This window comes from Pseudonaja textilis, chromosome 10, assembly GCF_049901715.1.
Source record: "Pseudonaja textilis isolate UNSWEBS1 chromosome 10, rPseTex1.2, whole genome shotgun sequence".
NCBI lineage: Eukaryota > Metazoa > Chordata > Lepidosauria > Squamata > Elapidae > Pseudonaja > Pseudonaja textilis.
The window spans coordinates 15,161,225-15,179,523 of NC_141999.1; the positions used below are offsets into that span (position 1 = coordinate 15,161,225).

Genomic DNA, 18,299 nt, shown 5'->3' on the forward strand with positions numbered 1-18,299 from the left:
TTAAAACTCATGGCTTTGCAGAGAGTGCTCATACTTCCCTTGTATTATCGTGTTTGGGCAGTATAATTATCAGCATTTCCAATGTTCAGTATTAGAAAAAATAACAACAGTGTTGGTTTTGTTGATTGTTATCTTTGTCGCTGGCTGCCCTGTCATGTTTTTACAGTATGTGCAGGAAATGGTGTGACTAGTATCAGTCCATTAAATTCAAGGAATTTATCAGAAGGAGTATCTTTGCTATTCTGAGGAGACAAACACATGAAAATTGTAATGCAAGATCAAACATGTGTCAAATAGTTACAGGACTTTCAAACCCCAAAATCCAGAACCAGTTCTGAAGAAGCTTCATGGATGAGAAGTGAAACAGCTTCAAAGAAAAACCAGAAAGTCCAGTTGCCTCTTGAAAAAGCACCTTTGGGACAATCGTGACCTGGATGATTGAGAATCTCCATAGACGTGTGGAACCAATCAGAATATCTTACTAGGTTTAGTAATAAAGTCGTGCATAAAACATTGGGCGTGTTGAACAAACAAATAAGGAAAGCTTGTACATTTGCAGTGTAATTGAATTGGCACCTGGAGGGAGGTGAGCAAGGACTCATCATAGAATGTATCCAAGAACATTTAAATATAGAATAATAATCTGAAAAAACACCTCCGTTGATTAAGAACATTTTAATCACACAGCCTGATTTCATGTACTTGTACGAGTCACTCACTCAGAGCTTTCAGATTCAATTTTTTGCTACTGCCTGCCAATCCAGGAGAAGATAGGAATTGAGTTGCGGAGGCAAAAATAGTAAAAATTCTAAGTACAGTGTGTCCTTGTTAAGTAATTGCCTTGTTTAGCAACTGTTTGCAGTTACAGTGGTCATGAAAACATAATTTAGGCATCCAATCCTTGCATTTATAGCAATAGCAATAGCACTTAAACTGATGTACCGATTTACAGTGCTCTACAGCCCTCTCTAAGCAGTTTACAAAATCAGCATATTGCCCCCAACAATCTGGATCCTCATTTGATCCACCTTGGAAGGATGGAAGGCTGAGTCAGCCTTGAGCCTGGTGAGATTTGAACTGCCAAATTGCAGGCAGCCATCAGTCAGCAGAAGTAGCCTGCAGTACTTCACTCTAACCACTGTGCCACCACAGCTCAGTAACTGTCCCAAAGCAGAAGCACAGTGATTTTAGTTAGTGATTGTTTTGCTTAATGACCAATTTATTGGCCCCAATTGTAGTTATTAAGTGAGGGACTATCTATAGCAGGGGTCTTCAAACTTGGCAAGTGTAAGACTTGTGGACTTCAACTCCCAGAATTCCTCCTCCAGTCATGTTAGCTCAGGAATTCTGGGAGTTGAAGTCCACAAGTCTTAAACTTGCCAAGTTTGAAGACCCTTGATCTATAGACTTCAAAAGTTCCCACTGGACCTCTCCAAATTTGAAAACGAGCAGATGGATGATATTCAGCTTACATTCAATGGGATGGCTGGCTTAAGAAAGAAAGAAAAGTGTTCCTCCATCATTGCTATGTAGGCAGATTCACACACTTTGGCTGGTTTGACCCACTGCTTCTAGAATGTGTGTATTCACATGTTGCAGGAAGCCAAAAAATAAAATAAAATTGTATTCACTATTGGGTTGGAATCCAGCCATAACATTGAGCTCTTGATTATGACATAGGGGGTTAAATCTGAGCGTTGGAATGGAAAACTTATCCAAAACAATAATGAAGCGAAAAGAAGGCAGATGTGCTTTATCGGTTTGATAATGCGTTATTTTAATTTGGAAATAAATATATGCAGTGTTCTAGTACTGGTAAATTGGAATTGCATCCCAAAGAGGTTAGAATGAGCTGGGCGCTGACTAAAAATAAATTTCATTTCATTTGAACTTTACATTAAATAATCAAAACTGATTGTGATTATTCTGTAGTCCCCCCCCCTTTCTCCACTAAAAATTACAGTTTGAATAAGTCCTACATGAATAGACTCAAAGTTGATGGAGAAGTGCAGATAATTAATTCTTTTGGTGCTGGATGACCAATTTAGTGATTAAATTCAGTGTAGCTCCCTATCCGAATATGTGTGTAGATACAAACACTGAAAGGGATTCCATTCTATTCTCACAATAACAGCAGGAGGTGATGAGAATTCCGCTTCTCTTTCCTTCTAAGATTTATCCTCTAATGGGTAATAACACTTTAAAGAAAACTTTTCCCATGCTAATTTAATGATTTCAATGAAATGGGGAGCTTTGATCCCAGGCATATCTCAAATAAGCAGAATTAAATTTTCTGGCTATTTAAAGTGGTGTTCCTGAACCTGGGGAACTTCAAGACAGGCGAATTTCAACTTATAGAATTTGTCAGCTGCCAGTTCTGGGTTGAGATACAGAGGCCTGAAGGGTTAGCTGACTATTTATTGATAAGGGTTCAATGAAGGTGTATACAGGTAGTCCTCATCTTACAACAGTTCATTGACCATTTGAAGTTACAACGGCACTGAAAAATGTGACTTGTGACCGATTTTCACACTTAACAACCATTGCAGTATCCCTATGATCACGAGAGCAATATTTGAGGCACTTGGCAACTGGTTCATATTTATGACGGTTGCAATGTGATCTCCCTTTTGTAACCTTCTGACAAGCAAAGTCAAGGGGGAATCCAGATTCATTTAACAACTGTGTTACTAATTTAACATCTGCAGTGATTCACTTAACGACAGTGGCAAGGAAGGTCAGAAAATGGGGGCAAAACTCACTGCCTCGCTTAGCAACATAAATTTTGTGCTCAATTGTACTTGTTAACTGCCTGTACATGTTTGCAGATGCATTTTATCTTCCTCAAACACCTCATTTTTCTTGATAGGCATTCTGAGGCCTTATTAAACCTCTTTCTCTCCCACCATAAGCAGACTGGTTATTTGGAGCGATGGCTCACTATGAATGAATAGCAAAGATGGGGCTGTAAAACAAAGAACGGGCTTTGTCTTCTGATGAATTAAGATAGCATGTGGGTGGCTGGTGAATAGCAGAGACTTCCTTCAACCTCCTGTCACTGAGCTTTTCCTTGTGTTTTTCATTTAAAAAACCTCAGCCCAACCTTAATATTCAGAACAAAGAATTACTTGCCATTTAATAGATGTCAGCAGAAATGAACATTACTTCCACATATGTTATGGAGGAGAAAATGTTTTTTTTTCTTTTACAAATATGAAATCTGAGTTAATGTTATATAGAGTTGTCACCAAACTGAGCAGCACTGCTGATATTTCTCAAGCTGCCTTGGAAAAACATAACAAGGGAGAATCAAAATCCTGAATGGAATTACGCAAATTAAAAGAGGAGAAATGTGTACAAAGAACAAGCGGTTCTAAACAGTTGAAGCCACTGGAGGCTTGGAAACGTAGTTCTTAGGTTTTGTGTGTGTGTGTGTGTGTGTGTGTGTGTGTGTTGGTGGTTTCGTGCTACATCTGTACTTCCCCTCCTTACAAGAGATTCATTTCCATCTGTACATATTGGTGAGAAAATAAATGATCGTTACAGCCCGGATTCCGAATCCAGCTTTTTTCTGTTCATGGGAAATATAGAAAATCAGATGATGATGATGTCTTCTAGTCAGTGCTGACTGCTTTTAACTACCTGAACAAGTCCCTGCAGGGCAAGATTTTAGAAGTGGTTTGCCGTTACCTATTTTCTAGGGCTGAGAGAGTGTGAGTGACCGGTGAGGTGCGAGCAAGGGTGAATGCAGCCTGGATGTGTTGGCGAGAACTCACCAGTGTGCTATGTGACAGATGAATGCCAACCCATCTTAAATCTAAGATTTGCAAGACAACCATCCACCCTGTTGTACTGTACGGCACTGAATGCTGGGCAACAACAACAGGGACCGAAAGCTATCTCCATGCCATGGAAATGCGAGTGCTCCAATGGACATCAGGCATCTCCCTTCTTGACCACATCACAAATGACACCGTTCAACAACATTTTGGTGTGGCACCAATTATAGAGAAGATGAGAGAAGGCTGGCTCTGCTGGTATGGACACGTCCAGAGAGCAGCACCTTCCACCGTAGCCGAGACTGCCTACCAACCAGAAGTCAGTGGCTGGTGACCTCACGGGCATCCAAAACAGAGATGGCAAGACATCATCAACAAAGATATGCAAGCTGTGGGTTTGCACCCTGGAGATGCAGCTGAGCATGCAAAGTGGCGTTCAATGATCTGAAAAGCAGACCCTGAACCTGTGGGAATATGAAGAGGAGGAGAAGAAGGAGGAGGAGGAAAAGGAGGAGGAGGAGAAGGAGGAAGAGGAGGAGGAGGAAGAAGGAGAAAAAGAAGAAGAGAGTGACCCAGATTTCCTGGCTGGATTATATCCTATAGGTGGATTTGGGCCTAAGTTGAGACTAGAACTCATTGTCTCTTGGTTTCTAGCCTGATATGTTAACCATTGTACCAATGTGTGGCTCTCCTTTTGGGACTCTAATGATCATTTTAGGAACTATTTTTCAAAGTGATTGTGGATCATAAAGATTAGATGTCTTCTTCCTTGTTTCCAAGGGAGTTACATTCCATGTTTACTGGATCTTGAGATAAATCTAGCTGTTTGTACTGTGGAACACTTTTATACCATGAACCATGTATGCCTTTGAACATTGCAGTTACATGTTTCTTTTGCAAATCGGCTTAAAAATGAAGTTTTGTACAAGGGAAGACTTGGATTAAGGGGAACTGCAGTGCACATTTTGGGGAGTTTTCATTTGTAGGCAGATAAGAAATCATATGGGACAGATTAGTAATGTGGACATGGACATGATAGGAAAGACTGCATGGGACACTGTGACCTCATAGACTAAGCAGTCATCATCTTTAGGATTGTGAGATTTTCTAGGATCTTAACTAGGTTCAGTAGGTTCCAAGCCAAGGCTTGGAGGGGTAAACTCCCAATTCAGTACTTGTGTCTCTGTCCAAGGTGCTGACACTGAATTAATTGCATGTTTCAACCCATGTCTTTTGGGTTCTGCATTTTGTATGTGGTTGGGATTTGCAGGAACTTTGTAACCAATCTCTCCTCTCTAGCTACTGATTGTTCTATATTCTGCTTAAGTATTTATTCAGATTCTTTTTCCGGACATGCCCATTCCCGTGGCTTTGTATAACATATTAGGATGACTACTTTATGATTTATGTAAGTCCAACAAGTATATTTAACACAGACTAAAATGGCTAAATTCAAATACCATGCTCTCCTATAGGTGGATTAACAAAACACAACTGAAGTATTCATCTAACAAGCTATGCTTAATGAATAGACCATGTTACAGTTAATGTGGTGGTCTAATTTGTCAAGCAAGCTAACGACTAAATTTCTACAATAAACTGAACCCCAAATCACATTTTGTTGAGCAAGTGCAAACAGAAAGTTAATTCAGTAAACCATGATCCACTGATATTCCTTGTAATGTTTATTTTGCTAATTCAGGTTTAAAATTGCAAGACAACTCTCTTCTCAGTGATATGAATAGGATTCTATTAGATTGGAAAGGCAACAATTCTTTCCCCTTAATAACTCAAAGTAGTTGAGTTGGCCTTCTCTGAAGTTTTAATGAGAATATTTGCATCTGTTAAATTTCTTTGCACTGGGTGCCTCTTTCTGCAGTATAGCTGTCTCAGTAGTGACTCCAGGGGTGGGATTCAACTGGCGTTACTACCAGTTCAGTGACTACGTTTTGCCTGACGCACGCTGCACGTGTGTGTAAAAAAAAACATCAGCTGTGCCGCCCGGACAGCTGTAAAGTGCTGCGTGTGGGTGCACAGTGTTTGAAAAACTTTTTTACTGCTTTTTCAACCTCAGCTGTGCCACGCAAAGCAGCTGAGGTTGGAAAAGCAGGAAATAAAGGACAGGTAAGAGCCCAGGTAGGCAGGTGGGTCAAACAGCAGCAAACAGAGAACTACAGTTCTCAAAGAAATTGATATTGTATTCTTAATACATTTGTGACCACTAGCCAGATGTCTTCTTTCAGCCAAATGTTTGACAACATGTAGCCCAGTATAATACTCAAGTACAATTCCCAATATGTCTTATTATTCTCCATGCTGGCAAAATCTGCTGGGAATTATAGTTCAGCAGTCACTGGAGGCTCACATATTCCCGACCCCTTTAAGTGCTTAAATTATTTAAGAAGACTTGCAGCCTGTGTATTTTTAAAGAATATGTTCTTTTTAATATGTGTGTGCAGATTGTTGCTTGTTAGAAATGATTAGCTTGCCAAGTTGTTTTCTCTCAGCTCAGCGCACCTCTAAGGGTTGTCAAGGGTTGTGGTGAAAGTGAGAAGAGGAAGGACTATATTATGTATGCTTGCTGCCTTGAGGTACCTACAAAAATAATAAAGGCAGGATAAAAACAAATTTAAAGTTAAATGGTTTAACATATTCAGCTGAGAAATAAATTGACATAATGGATGAATGGCTGCAAAAACTGATGGAGTTAGCAGAGATGGCTAAATTGACTGTTCTGATTAAAGAAAAAAATGCAAATACCTTTACTTCGACTTGGAAACCGCTTCTGGACTTTGTGCTTGAGGTGGAAAAAAAAAAAAGAAACTTTGATTTTGAGTTTTACTGATTAGATAGATTTGTTGTTATAGAAATTGTTAGTTTCTATTATTATGAAAAAAGTTGAGCGTAGATCTTAATGCCTTATTCAACTGCACCAAAGGAATTGGAAGTCAATGACTTTTTTTCCTTTTTCCTTTTCTTCCCCCCACGATTCACTTCCCCTTTTCCTTCCCTAATTTCCTTAATAGTTGCTCTTGTATTCTCTTTGTATGTTATATTATAAACTAATAAAACTATAAAATGTCAAAAAAGAAAGAAATTTATGCTGTTAGAACTCCAATCATAAGTACATTCAGACTGAGCATTCTAATTAACTATCCAAAAAAACCCATCAACTACTACTAGTTTCCAACTTTTGGTAAGCATTTCTTAACTGAAAAGTTGAGTGGGGTGTGGGTGGGGGGAAGAGAAGGAAATGCATAGATATCTCAGTTCTGACATGTGTAAGAGTCTCTGTGACAAGTCTATTTAAAGCTCCGGTTTGAATCTAGTCTTCTCAGGGATTGACATTTATTAAACTTTAGCTGTCACTCAAAATAACTTACCATCGAGCTGCAATTTCCACCCCCCAACACAATACCCCTTTACTAGTTCAGCAGTAGGATAATAAACAGCAATAATGGTGCTCCTGCTTTTAATTGCAGAATGAGGGAGGGAGGAGGCAAGCCGACTCAGAACCCAGAGCAAATCTGGTTTGTGTTCATCTTAAGACAGCTGCAACTCCACCTACTCCCTTCTCGATTTCCTCCCTTTTCTTTCAATGAAAGTAAAACTTCATTTCTAGGTTCGGAGGGTTCTTCCAAAAATATGGAAAGGCTATTGAGTTAAAACAAGGCCACGTTTCTCGGATTCCAGGTTTATTAAAAACGAGGTCTTTGAGTGGATCCCCTTCTCAGGAATGTAACATGAGAAGATCCGAAAGGGTGTTGTTGTTGTTTTTTCAAAAGGCAACTGGACTTTCTTTGTTTTTCCTTGAAGATGTTTTTCATCTCATCCAAGAAACTCCTTCAGTTCTGACTGAATGGTGGGGAGAGGAAGGATTTATATTTCTTGCAGTCATCTGGTCGTTAGCAGTCTTTCTTAGAATCATTGAGGCCACTTGGAGGTTTATCTATGCCCTCGGGGTCACCTGAATAGCGCAAATGGATATGGAACCTTCTTGGAACTGCTGAAAAGACTATGTTGACCTGGACAACTATGACCTGGTGACTGAGAATCTCTATAGACATGTGGGATAGAATGGGGTCAGGTTGAGCTGAACCCAAATTAATCCTCAATTCTCTACTCAATCTAGAGATCGTTTGGTTGCTGGAGTGAGGAAGAAAAGCCATCCTTTTGTTGCTCAGGTAAAGGAGCTACATGACTCTTCTCATCTTTTTAGAATTTACGTGAAGGTGTTGGAAGAGGCCATCAAGGTTCATATAAAGGCATTGGGAGAGAAGATGCAGAATCAGATATCCTTAAGTATAATCTCAGAGATGTACTATAAATTGGAACCTGATGCTTGGGGATCTGGATGGAGAAAAAAAAAGTTGAATCCCAGCATCATACAGTTGCTGTTCACTGCAAACCATATATAGCCAAATGTAGCCATATTTCTCCAATGGTCATTTGGATGATAGCAATTTGTTAAGGTATTGAGATTTAATAGCTGACCAGCTGTTGTAAGGCTGCTGTCAATGCTGATGCAATGAGGACGAGTCAGCATGGTTATTGTCACTTTAAGAGCTGTCTATATAAGAGCAGCCATGAGAGGGAGTATTCTCTTCTCCTTGTGTTCTATCTCCATTGGAGTTCTCAGTGCAGAGTAATGAAGACTGATTGCTTGCCAGGTATTTGCCTACCATGTATATGTATGTATGTAGCTGTCTTGTATATAAACCACTGTTAAAAGACAAAGACTGTGCTGTGTTTTGCTCCTGGGTTGCCTCACTATGGTAGTCATGCTGCAAACACTCTGACACAATTCCTCTGAAGAAGCAGATCTGTGATTTGAGGGTCTTCCTGGACGCTGGCTTTTGCAAGATAAGCTGGGCTAGGGGAGACTGTCCACAACTTCAGTTAATACACCAATTGTAGATACACCTGGAGAAAGAGGCCCTAGTGATAGTAACACATTTCCTAGTCATCTCTTGGAGAGACTATTGCAATATTCTCTACATAGGGCTGACCTTGAAGCCTACTTAGAAGCTGTAATTGATACAAAAGGCAGTGACCAACCTGATGGTAGGGGAAAATTGTAGTTCTCATATAGCATATGTTAGAACATTGCTTAGAACTAACCTTCAGGATACATATCAATGTGCTGGTTTTGACCTATAATTCCCTACAGGGCTTGGTCTCCAGGTTTAGTAGGGTTTCCTCCCTGAAATGAAACCAACCCATCAAGTCATGAGTAGCATGAAGTTTCTCCATAGTGAGAAATTTGAGGGTGGCAGGAGTCAGTGCTTTTCAGTTATAGCCCCATTTCTTTGGAATAGCTTCTCTCTGTTCATAAGAATGTCTCCTGACATTCGGGAAGACAATGAAAACTGGATTCTTTATCAAGGTTTTTAATAATGCTATTGGAAATGTACAGTGCACTATTGAAAGACCTGAAAGACCAGGCTAGGGAATAATAGAAGAAAAACTCTCAGGACTACTGTGGAGCATTGAATCTGGTTGTTTGCTTGTAGGCAGACACTTCATTACCCAATTAGGTAATATCACCAGCACTAATGAGTATGGGGCATGCTCCCTGTTTATATACCATAGTTAGTGGGGATATGGTAGATGGTTTCATCTTGGTGGTTCTTTGATTAAGGTACACAATAATTAACTATTATATTTATTTCAGCCAAAATGCATTTAAAGTGGTAACTATCTTTTGGGGTCAGCATCTCACATAAGTACTGGTGTTTCCCAGTACCAGGTCTTATATTAATTTTTGCTCCAAAAGGCACATTAGAGCTTATTTTCAGGGAAATGCATCTGTCTGGCTGACAATCTTAACTGGGGCTTATTTTGGGGGTATATGATGAGCATCCTGAAAAATCATGCTAGGGCTTATTTTTTGGCTGAGTCTTATTTTCGAGGAAACATGGTAGTAGGAGCAAAACTGTTTTCTTGTTTAGCGGTTCTCAATGTTTTGCAGCAAAATAGGGTTTTAAAAATTAGAGGGAGGTTTTGAGATACATAGGAAGACAAAAATAGACACTTTAAAAAAAAGTCCTGGACCAAAATAACCCAATTTGCTGACCTTTTCCTGTTATTCATTAAGCATCACAAAATGTGCTTGCCAGCCTGATGGGTCATGAAGTTAAATAAGGGTACTGTAACCAGTGAAAGCCATACTTTCCCCAGCTTTAAAACAGCAGGTTCAATTATTTGCAACCAATACATTTTCTAAGAATCCAAGATTCTATCGTTCTGCCTTCTTCACCCCAAATAAGCTTTTTATCAGAAGACTATAAGATGATGCTCTTTTGGGGTTCAGGTCCTTGCATGATGGCCGAAGTGTCATTAATATGGCTTCAACTTGCTATGGGACCATTCAATGTAAGTATTTAAAATAATGTTTAAAAATGTTTTAATTTTTTGTCATTTACATTCCATTTTGTCCCTCCGTTTGCACCCTCTCTTTAATGATTCTGTTCCACTATTTCTTTGATATTAGTGTAGCCTTGTCTCATGGCGAGTTGGCTGTGCCAGGTGTGAAACTCGATTGTATTGGGGGCCACATCAGGGTGGTGTTTAACCTTGAGAGGGGAAAGGGTGGGCATGGCCAGCTCAACATCACTCATGTCAGGGGTACCTGTGGTGGCTCCCGAGCTCCATTGTTGGCCTCAACATCATCCTACAACCCTCTGCCAGTGAAAAACGGCCCTCCCAAGCTCCATTTTCGCTCGCAGAGGCACCGTGGGCCGGTCCTTCACTGTTTCCAGGGCGGCCCTGTGGGCCAGATCTAAGCACCCCACGGGACACATCTGGCATGTGGGCCTTGAGTTTGACACCCCTGTTCTAGACCAATGCAGTGATTGGGTTTTGAACTGTCCACCTTCCAGTTGACAAACCCAGCACCTTAACCACCAGTCCACCGCGCTTACTCAGATTCACATCTTATGATGTCCTGGGTGGCTTTAGTTTCATAACTTCCTCTTGGCATGGGGCTAATCTGGAGGCTCACCTTTTTTTAAAAAAAAAATACAAAGCCTTGAGTTCAGTAGAGAAAAAGCAGGACACTGATGTAAGAACGACATCTTCCTCTGCATCTGCAGCCTTGGGTGAATTTTTCGTCCATCTGTCCGCCCAGCAACAGTTCGGGTTGTCCCCCCCCCCTCCCCATAGATGCTTAAGCAGATTGACAACTTGGCTTCCAGACGTCTGGACCGGCACCTTGGCCACCTGCTTCAGCCCGTGGCCTTGGCTGAACTGGCCTTGCAGGCAGGGGAGCCACCCGCCCCCTCCCCAGCTTCTCTTCCCTCCCCCACCTGCCCTTCGAGCTGTCAGACAGAAAGCTGCCGAGCTTTTTCCCTCCTACCATCTGTTTGGGGTGGGCATGGTAGCTTTTGTGTTACCCAGCTGAGGTAATGTTCTGTAGCAGCCTGGGTGGAGGCCGTGGTGGGGGTGGAGGTGCCAGGAGGGAGGCATATGAAGAAAGCAAAATAATCTTCCTTTCATGTGATGCTGACCCCCACCCCCACAGCCTCCCCACCCAGGGTCAGTTTGGAGAGCCCCTCACGGTCGTCGTTCTCCTTGCTGTCCATTTCCAGGGGCTCTAAAAGAGCATCGGGGAAGAGGATCCAGGGAAGCCTGCCTTGCTTTTCCGCTGGTGCCAACTCTCCTTTCCAATGAAAACCTGGTTTTAAATATAGAATCCTTCGTTGCCATAACGACCATAAGAGGTTTTTTTTTTTTTTAAAAAAAAGAATAATGTGCCTTCTCCCTCTCTTCTAAAGAAAGCATCCCAGTTGGAGAGGTGGCAAGGTTGTGATGTTATCCAACCCGCAAATTACGGGCATTTGAGTCCTTTTGCAAACGGCTCGGCAAAACAAATAAAATTTAAAAATTGCTGGGATTGGTTATCCTCAAAGGAGGCCGGGGTAGGGAAGGGAGGATGAGAAGGAAGAGACATATAGACGGAGGAGTTTCTAAGGCTCCATCTGGCCCTCGGATGCCTGGCATGACCACGCTTCCATGCAGCAGGGATTCTGTAGTGAATGAAATTTGTGTGTGTGTGTATGTGTGTGTGTGTGTGTGCAAATGCATGCGTATGCGTGCATGTCTGTACATGTGCAATTTCCTCTTCCTGTTGCTTCTATCGCTCTAGAATTATCAGGCTCTAAACTCATGATGGGTGCGTGTGTGAGTGAGTGGGAGGGAGGGAGGAAGGAAGGAAGGAGAGAAAGAGAAAGGGAAGGAAGGAAGGAAGGGGAAGAGGGAGGGAGGAGGAAGAAGGAAGGAAGAGAAAGAAGGAAGAAAGAGAAAAGGAAGAAGAGAATGGAAGGAAGGAAGAGAAAGAAGAAAGAAGGAAGGAGAGAAAGGAAGGAAAGAAGGAATTATGATTTCACCAGAAGCTGCTCGATTTTAAATCACAACTATTTCTATTGCTGTAGGGAGGCTAGAACTTGAAAGATTGAATGTTACAGGCAATGAACACAGCAACCAAATATTCTCTGAGAACAACCTGACAAATTTGTCAGTTGTCACAATTTTTAAAGTGTTTTCAACGTGTTTTAAGCTATGATTGAAAGACGCGAGAGGGAAAGCCAAGCTATCATGTATGTTTTTTTTTTTAAATGGCATTTCAGGCATCATTGTTCAGGGAAATAATATGATATGATACCGTATATGTCATATGGCATATGATAAATAGTATAATAAAACTGAGCATATGTTTTTTAAACAGAGAAAGAATCTAAGAATCCAATTTGATGCAGACTTTTGGAAAATAGCTAGATGTGATTAATAATTCTCAAAGCGATTCAAACTGTCTAGACTCCTCACAGCTTGAGGTCACTGAGCCACAATGTTACACCACCATCTTCTCTCCCCCCCCACACCACAATGCCTGATTAAAGGTCCTGATATTGATCTTTTAAAAACCCAAAACTGGGGTGCCTAAATTTGTGGGTCAGGATTGTTGTAGTGCTTAGGAGTAGCTTTAAAGATGGCAGTTTTATGTGATGGAAGGTGATTAAATAGATAGGGGAAATTGTGTTGACTGCACCGAAATCACTTTGGATTTTGACTTGACTCTAATTATTTGCAATCCTTGACTTACAACCATTCACCTAGTAATGCTTTGAAGTTACAATGGCACTGGAAAAAGTGACATATCAGGTTTTTTTACGCTTATGACCATGACCATGTGATCCTGGTCATGTGACCATTGCATTATCCCCATGGCCATTTGTGTCACCTCATACAACATTCCTATGCCTGTTTTAGTAGTTGCCATAAAAAATGGGGTGGGAGGAAGAAAATCTGGAATAGCAGTTGAAAGCGAAAGTACATACTCTTATCTTTAAAAGATTGCAACTAAACTACCAGGGCTTTTGCCCATAAATATATTTAATTGGAGAACGTGAATGATGACACCTAGCCCACGAACAGGCTCAATTGGAGAATCCGATTTATGAGACACCTGTGGGGTGGGGGGGGGTGGGGAAACAGGATCACAGATGACTGTAAATTATGTATGCCAGAGTTGGCATCATACAGGGCAGTGCCACTATGTCGCCTCTAATGAATCCTTTGAAGTTTTTTGAAGTTTGTCTCAAGGATCATGATTTAATTAGGGCGATTGCTGGAAACCATACAATGTGATCCTGATCACGTGATCATGACCATTGCAGTATCCCCATGGCCACGTGAGTGTGGTCATGTGATCATGACCATCACAGCCTCTCCCTGGTCATATGGCTTCCCCACTGACCTTGCTTGTCAGAAGGTCACAAAGGGAGATCACATGACCTTGAGACACTGCAACCGTCATGTATGTGAACCAGTTGCAAACATCTGAATTTTGATCATGTCACCATGTGGAAGCTGCAGTGGTGCTCCTGAGAGTGAAAAATGCTCATCATAAGTCTCTTTTTTTCAGTGTTGTTGTAACATCAAACGGTCATTAAATGAAAGGTTGTCAGTCAAGGGCTACCTGTGGTTGCCAGGAGTAGTGAGATGGTCCAATAATTCTGAAGCATTATGCATGGGAAACGTGGGTGCCATTAAACACAGATGGCAATTTCCATGGGTAGCCACCAAGCTCGGAATGACTAGCATAGAACATTCTTTTCATTTGCCAGTACTCCAGTATAAATAAATGTTTGGAGTGTTGTAAAAGTAAAAAGTGAGAGATAGTTCTGTGTGCTGAAAATAGAGCCACTTCAGAGTTGGTTTGTTTTGTGAAGAACTTTGATCCTCTCACTTGCCGTGCTGGAAATGTTTATTTTGGGGGACACAGATGGGGGTAGAGCAGGGGTGTAAAACTCAAGGCCGGGGCCAGATCCGGCCCACAGGGTGCTTAGATCTGGCTCATGGGGCTGCCCTGGAAACAGCCAAGAACTGCCCCGTGGGGCCTCTGCCAGCCAAAATGGAGTTTGGGAGAGCTGCGGACGGCTCTCCCGAGCTCCATTTTCGCTGGCGGAGGATTGCAGGAGGCCGTCGCAGCTAGAAACGGAGCTTGGGAGCCCATTTTCACTGGCAGAGTGCTTGGGCTGCCACAGGCGCCCCAAAACAAGTGACATCGAGCTGCCCCCCGAGGTGTCATGCCCTTGATGGAAACTGACTTTGAGGGAGAGGAGGAACAGTCAACAGGAAGTGTAGCTCTGGAGGTTGTGGAGGAGGCTGGGGAAGGGCAGAGGCCAGCTGAGCAATCAGAGGAGGACCCAGGCCCATCCTAGGGCATGCAGGGAGGAGAGGATCAGGGAAAAACGAGGTCTACTCAGGAGGAGAGGGCCATGATCCTCTTCATGGGTTGCAGGTGTGAGATCTGCATAAGAGTTTGGACCTGCGTGCTAACAAACACTGGGGACAAATTAGTGTTTTATTCCTGGATGAGGTTTATCTTGGTTGGCGTTCTTCCAACGGACTGTACCTGGTTATCTTCCTGAAGTTTGTAATTATTTATCCTGGTCTGTTGTGGAACTTTCTTCAGTGCAGTTTGTTTTTGGTTTTTCCTTCGTTATCCGCTCTTTGAATTTGAACTGTGTTTTCTTTCGTTTGGAATGTTATTTTGAAAATAGTTTAATCTTCAACTGTGAACAATTAAACAGTAAAGCCAAGTTGAAGGCATTAAAGGACCTTTATTTACGTTTTGGTTTTTGTTAGACTTTTGATACACTCCGGCTCATCACACGAGGTCACACACAACCCTGATGCGGCCCTCAATGAAATCGAGTTTGCCATCCCTGGTATAGAGCAACCAAGATCAAAAATACTTAACAGTGTTTCTCAACCTTGGAGAGGTATAGACTTCAAACTCCCAGAATTCATGCTAGCTGGGGAATTCTGGGAGTCGAAGTCCACACTTCTTCGAGTCGCCAAAGTTGAGAATCACTGATAGTTAACATGGCGGAGATTCCAGCTGCGAGTCCTTCATATTGTGTCTCCTTAGATGGGTTTTATTTTTGGTATTTGTTTAATGTGACTGAGCAAAAAGAGCGTGTCAGGATTTTACAACTGTGCCACATGCTGCAAAGCTCTGGCTCATCATTTTTGGAATGCTTGCCTTACCCTAACATGTGCTGTCTCAGTCGACCCAGGCATTGCCTTCTGGGGTATTTCAGCTTCTGAGCCAATGTAATGTCATCACTTCTAATCTCACGCCTGTGCTGTATGATGGCTTTTCAAACTGACATCCGATCTTCCAGGGCAAATGCTGAGCATCACAGCATGAAGCTCAGTGGTCACGATAGGATAGGAAACTGTGTGTGCCTCACGCAGCCTGTGTGTCTTTTACTCGGGGGTAAGCCTTACTCCCAAGTAAGTCTATCAACAACCTATTCTCCAAAGCATCTGAAGGCAGGACAAGAAGAAACTGATGGAAACTTACCAACTGCAGCCTTAGCTGTAATGTACTGGGGTTTTTTGCAAGTAAACCTTGACTTACGACCATAACAATAGTAAGGTTCTACATTTAGGCAAGAACAATCAAATGCACAGGTACAGTATATATGGTACCTTGCTCAATAGTAGTGACTGTGAGAGGGATCTTGGAGTCCTAGTGGACAACCATTTAAATATGAGCCAACAGTGTGCAGCAGCTGCCAAAAAAGCCAACACAGATCTAGGCTGCATAAACAGAGGGATAGAATCAAGATCATATGAAGTCTTAATACCATTTTATAATGCCTTGGTAAGGCCACACTTGGAATATACTGCATCCAGTTTTGGTCGCCACGATGTAAAAAAGATGTTGAGATTCTAGAAAGAGTGCAGAGAAGAGCAACAAAGGTGATTAGGGCAGGGGTTGCCAACCTTTTGAACCTCAGGGACCACCAAACTCATAATTTTAAATCCCGCAGACCAGAGATCCTGGGAAATTTTTTTTTAAAAGTGCAAGAATATTTGTAAGTGTGTCATAAGTGCTGTTATAACTTCAAATGGTCATTAAATGAACTGCTGTAAATGAAGGATTACCTGCTTTGGAAATGTACTGGAATTAGAAGATGCACCCAGCTATTATTTGGGGGGTATTTTCCTCTTATATACATCTATGTGGTGAAAATGCCCCCTCTCTCTTAAATATAGCCAAAAAAACTCCATTATAATGAAGTTGAATCCCAAAAGTGCTTTTTCAAGAGGCAACTAGACTTTCTAGTTTTTCTTTAAAGACGTTTCCCTTCTCAGCCAAGAAGCTTCTTTAGCTCTGATTCATTCTTCAGCTCATTTTCCACCATCCAGTCAGAGCTGAAGAAGCTTCTTGGCTGAGAAGGGAAACGTCTTCAAAGAAAAACCAAAAAGTCTAGTTGTCTCTTGAAAAAGCACCTTTGGGACAACTATGTCCTGGATGACTGAGAATCTCCATAGACAGTGGATTTGAATGTTAAGCTCTGGTTTTTAAAAACAATAATGCCATTTAGTGTCACCTCATCTGTCATTGTTTCAGCTCTTTTATAGAAAGGCTCAAGAAAATAAACGGACTCTGCTTCTTAAGAAAGTGTTTTACTTACAAAGGTAGACAAGCATCACAAATGTCTCCAGGAAAACAAGCAACTTTTGTTTTCCCATTCAAATTATATTTCTCATTTTCCCACCAGACTCATGTTTCTGGATCGACTTCCTCTTGCTCATCACTTGGCAGACCCTTGCAGAAATCAGTGAAGAGGAAGCTGAAGGTGGATTTTGAAAGGTAAGAGGCCTCTTAATCAAATATTTTTTTCATGGGTTGTGGCTGTCATTAAGAGAGACGATAAAGTGTTAAGGTACAATGGAAAATAAACCTATTGATTTTGTTTAGAGATGAGATCCTAAACTAAAGGATACATATGGAATCCCCAACACAGTTGTGGAGTGCCACAAATACTTCATTCCTGAAATATGCATGGTAGGAAGGACAGGTGGCTGCAAAAAACTGGACTTTCTTTGTTTTTCCTTGAAGACGTTTCGCTTCTCATCCGAGAAGCTTCTTCAGTTCTGAAGATGAAGCTTCTTGGATGAGAAGTGAAATGTCTTCAAGGAAAAACAAAGAAAGTCCAGTTGTCTTTTGAAAAAGCACACTGGGGACAACCATGACCCGGATGTCTGGGAATCTCCATAGACATTTAACTGCAAAAAAAGGAGCATATAAGAAGGTCTTTGTTACTGTGGTTTGAGGAAACATCTGGATACCTTTTTAGTAAGTGTCAGGTAGGCAGTTGCAATGTCTGAAATTACGTTGCAGACAACTGCTGTGTTTGTGTGCCCAAGCATTTTTCAGAATTCATGTGTGAGCTTAATCATCTGATCATCATCAACTAAGTTCACAAAATCATCACATCCGGCTGTGTGTGTTTGTGGCTCAGCACACTGATACAAACAAAACGTTAACAAGTTACGATATTTATGTAGTTACCCTACTTACCAAGCCACATCTAAATATCTTTACAATCCCCAAGGCACATTATAACTTTTGAGTGCCCCTAATGTTTTGGAAATTGAACCTTGAAAAATTTGACACGGCCTATCATTCTCTACAAACTAGACCATAATAACTTTTTCAATAAACTCTGGCTGAAGAAATCCTTCTTTATGTCAACCTAACTGATGCTAGAGATATTGACTCAGCTGTAGGAATAACAAGCAACTCCAAGAGCACCTGAGCTTTGAGAAGAATCTGAAGAGGGTATGTCCAGATACATAGAAAACATATCTCTTGAAATGTCAGTGGAGGACTGAATGTTGCTGCTGTGTCATGGCTGTGCCTGTGAGTTATGCTTGTGGCATTGTCATCAATCTGGATAAATCCCTTTCCTTTCAGCTTTCAACAAGTGTTGTTGTTAGTTGCAAAGTCATGTCCACCCATGGACAATGTTCCTCCAGGCCTTCCTGTCCTCCACCATCCTCCGGAGTCCATTTAAGCTCACACCTACTGCTTCAGTGACTCCATCCAGCCACCTCCTTCTCTGCCGTCCCCTTCTTCTTTTGCCCTCAATCGTTCCCAGCATTATGGCTCTTCTCCAGGGAGTCCTTCCTTCTCATGAGGTGGCCAAAGTCTTTGAG

At 41.6% G+C, this 18,299-nt stretch overlaps 1 protein-coding gene across 3 annotated transcripts in view; it reads left to right on the forward strand.

The window, feature by feature from the left end:
* HIVEP3 (HIVEP zinc finger 3) overlaps positions 1 to 18,299 on the forward strand; it is a 206,991-nt gene that overhangs the window by 83,127 nt on the left and 105,565 nt on the right. For 2 of the 3 annotated variants that reach the window (XM_026702439.2, XM_087939852.1), the window contains exon 2: positions 16,859 to 16,950. The gene's annotated coding sequence lies outside the window, so the exon portion shown is untranslated. Of the gene's footprint in view, positions 1 to 7,911; positions 7,964 to 16,858; positions 16,951 to 18,299 lie in introns of those variants that run through there. The other variant, XM_087939850.1, reaches the window with a different exon arrangement.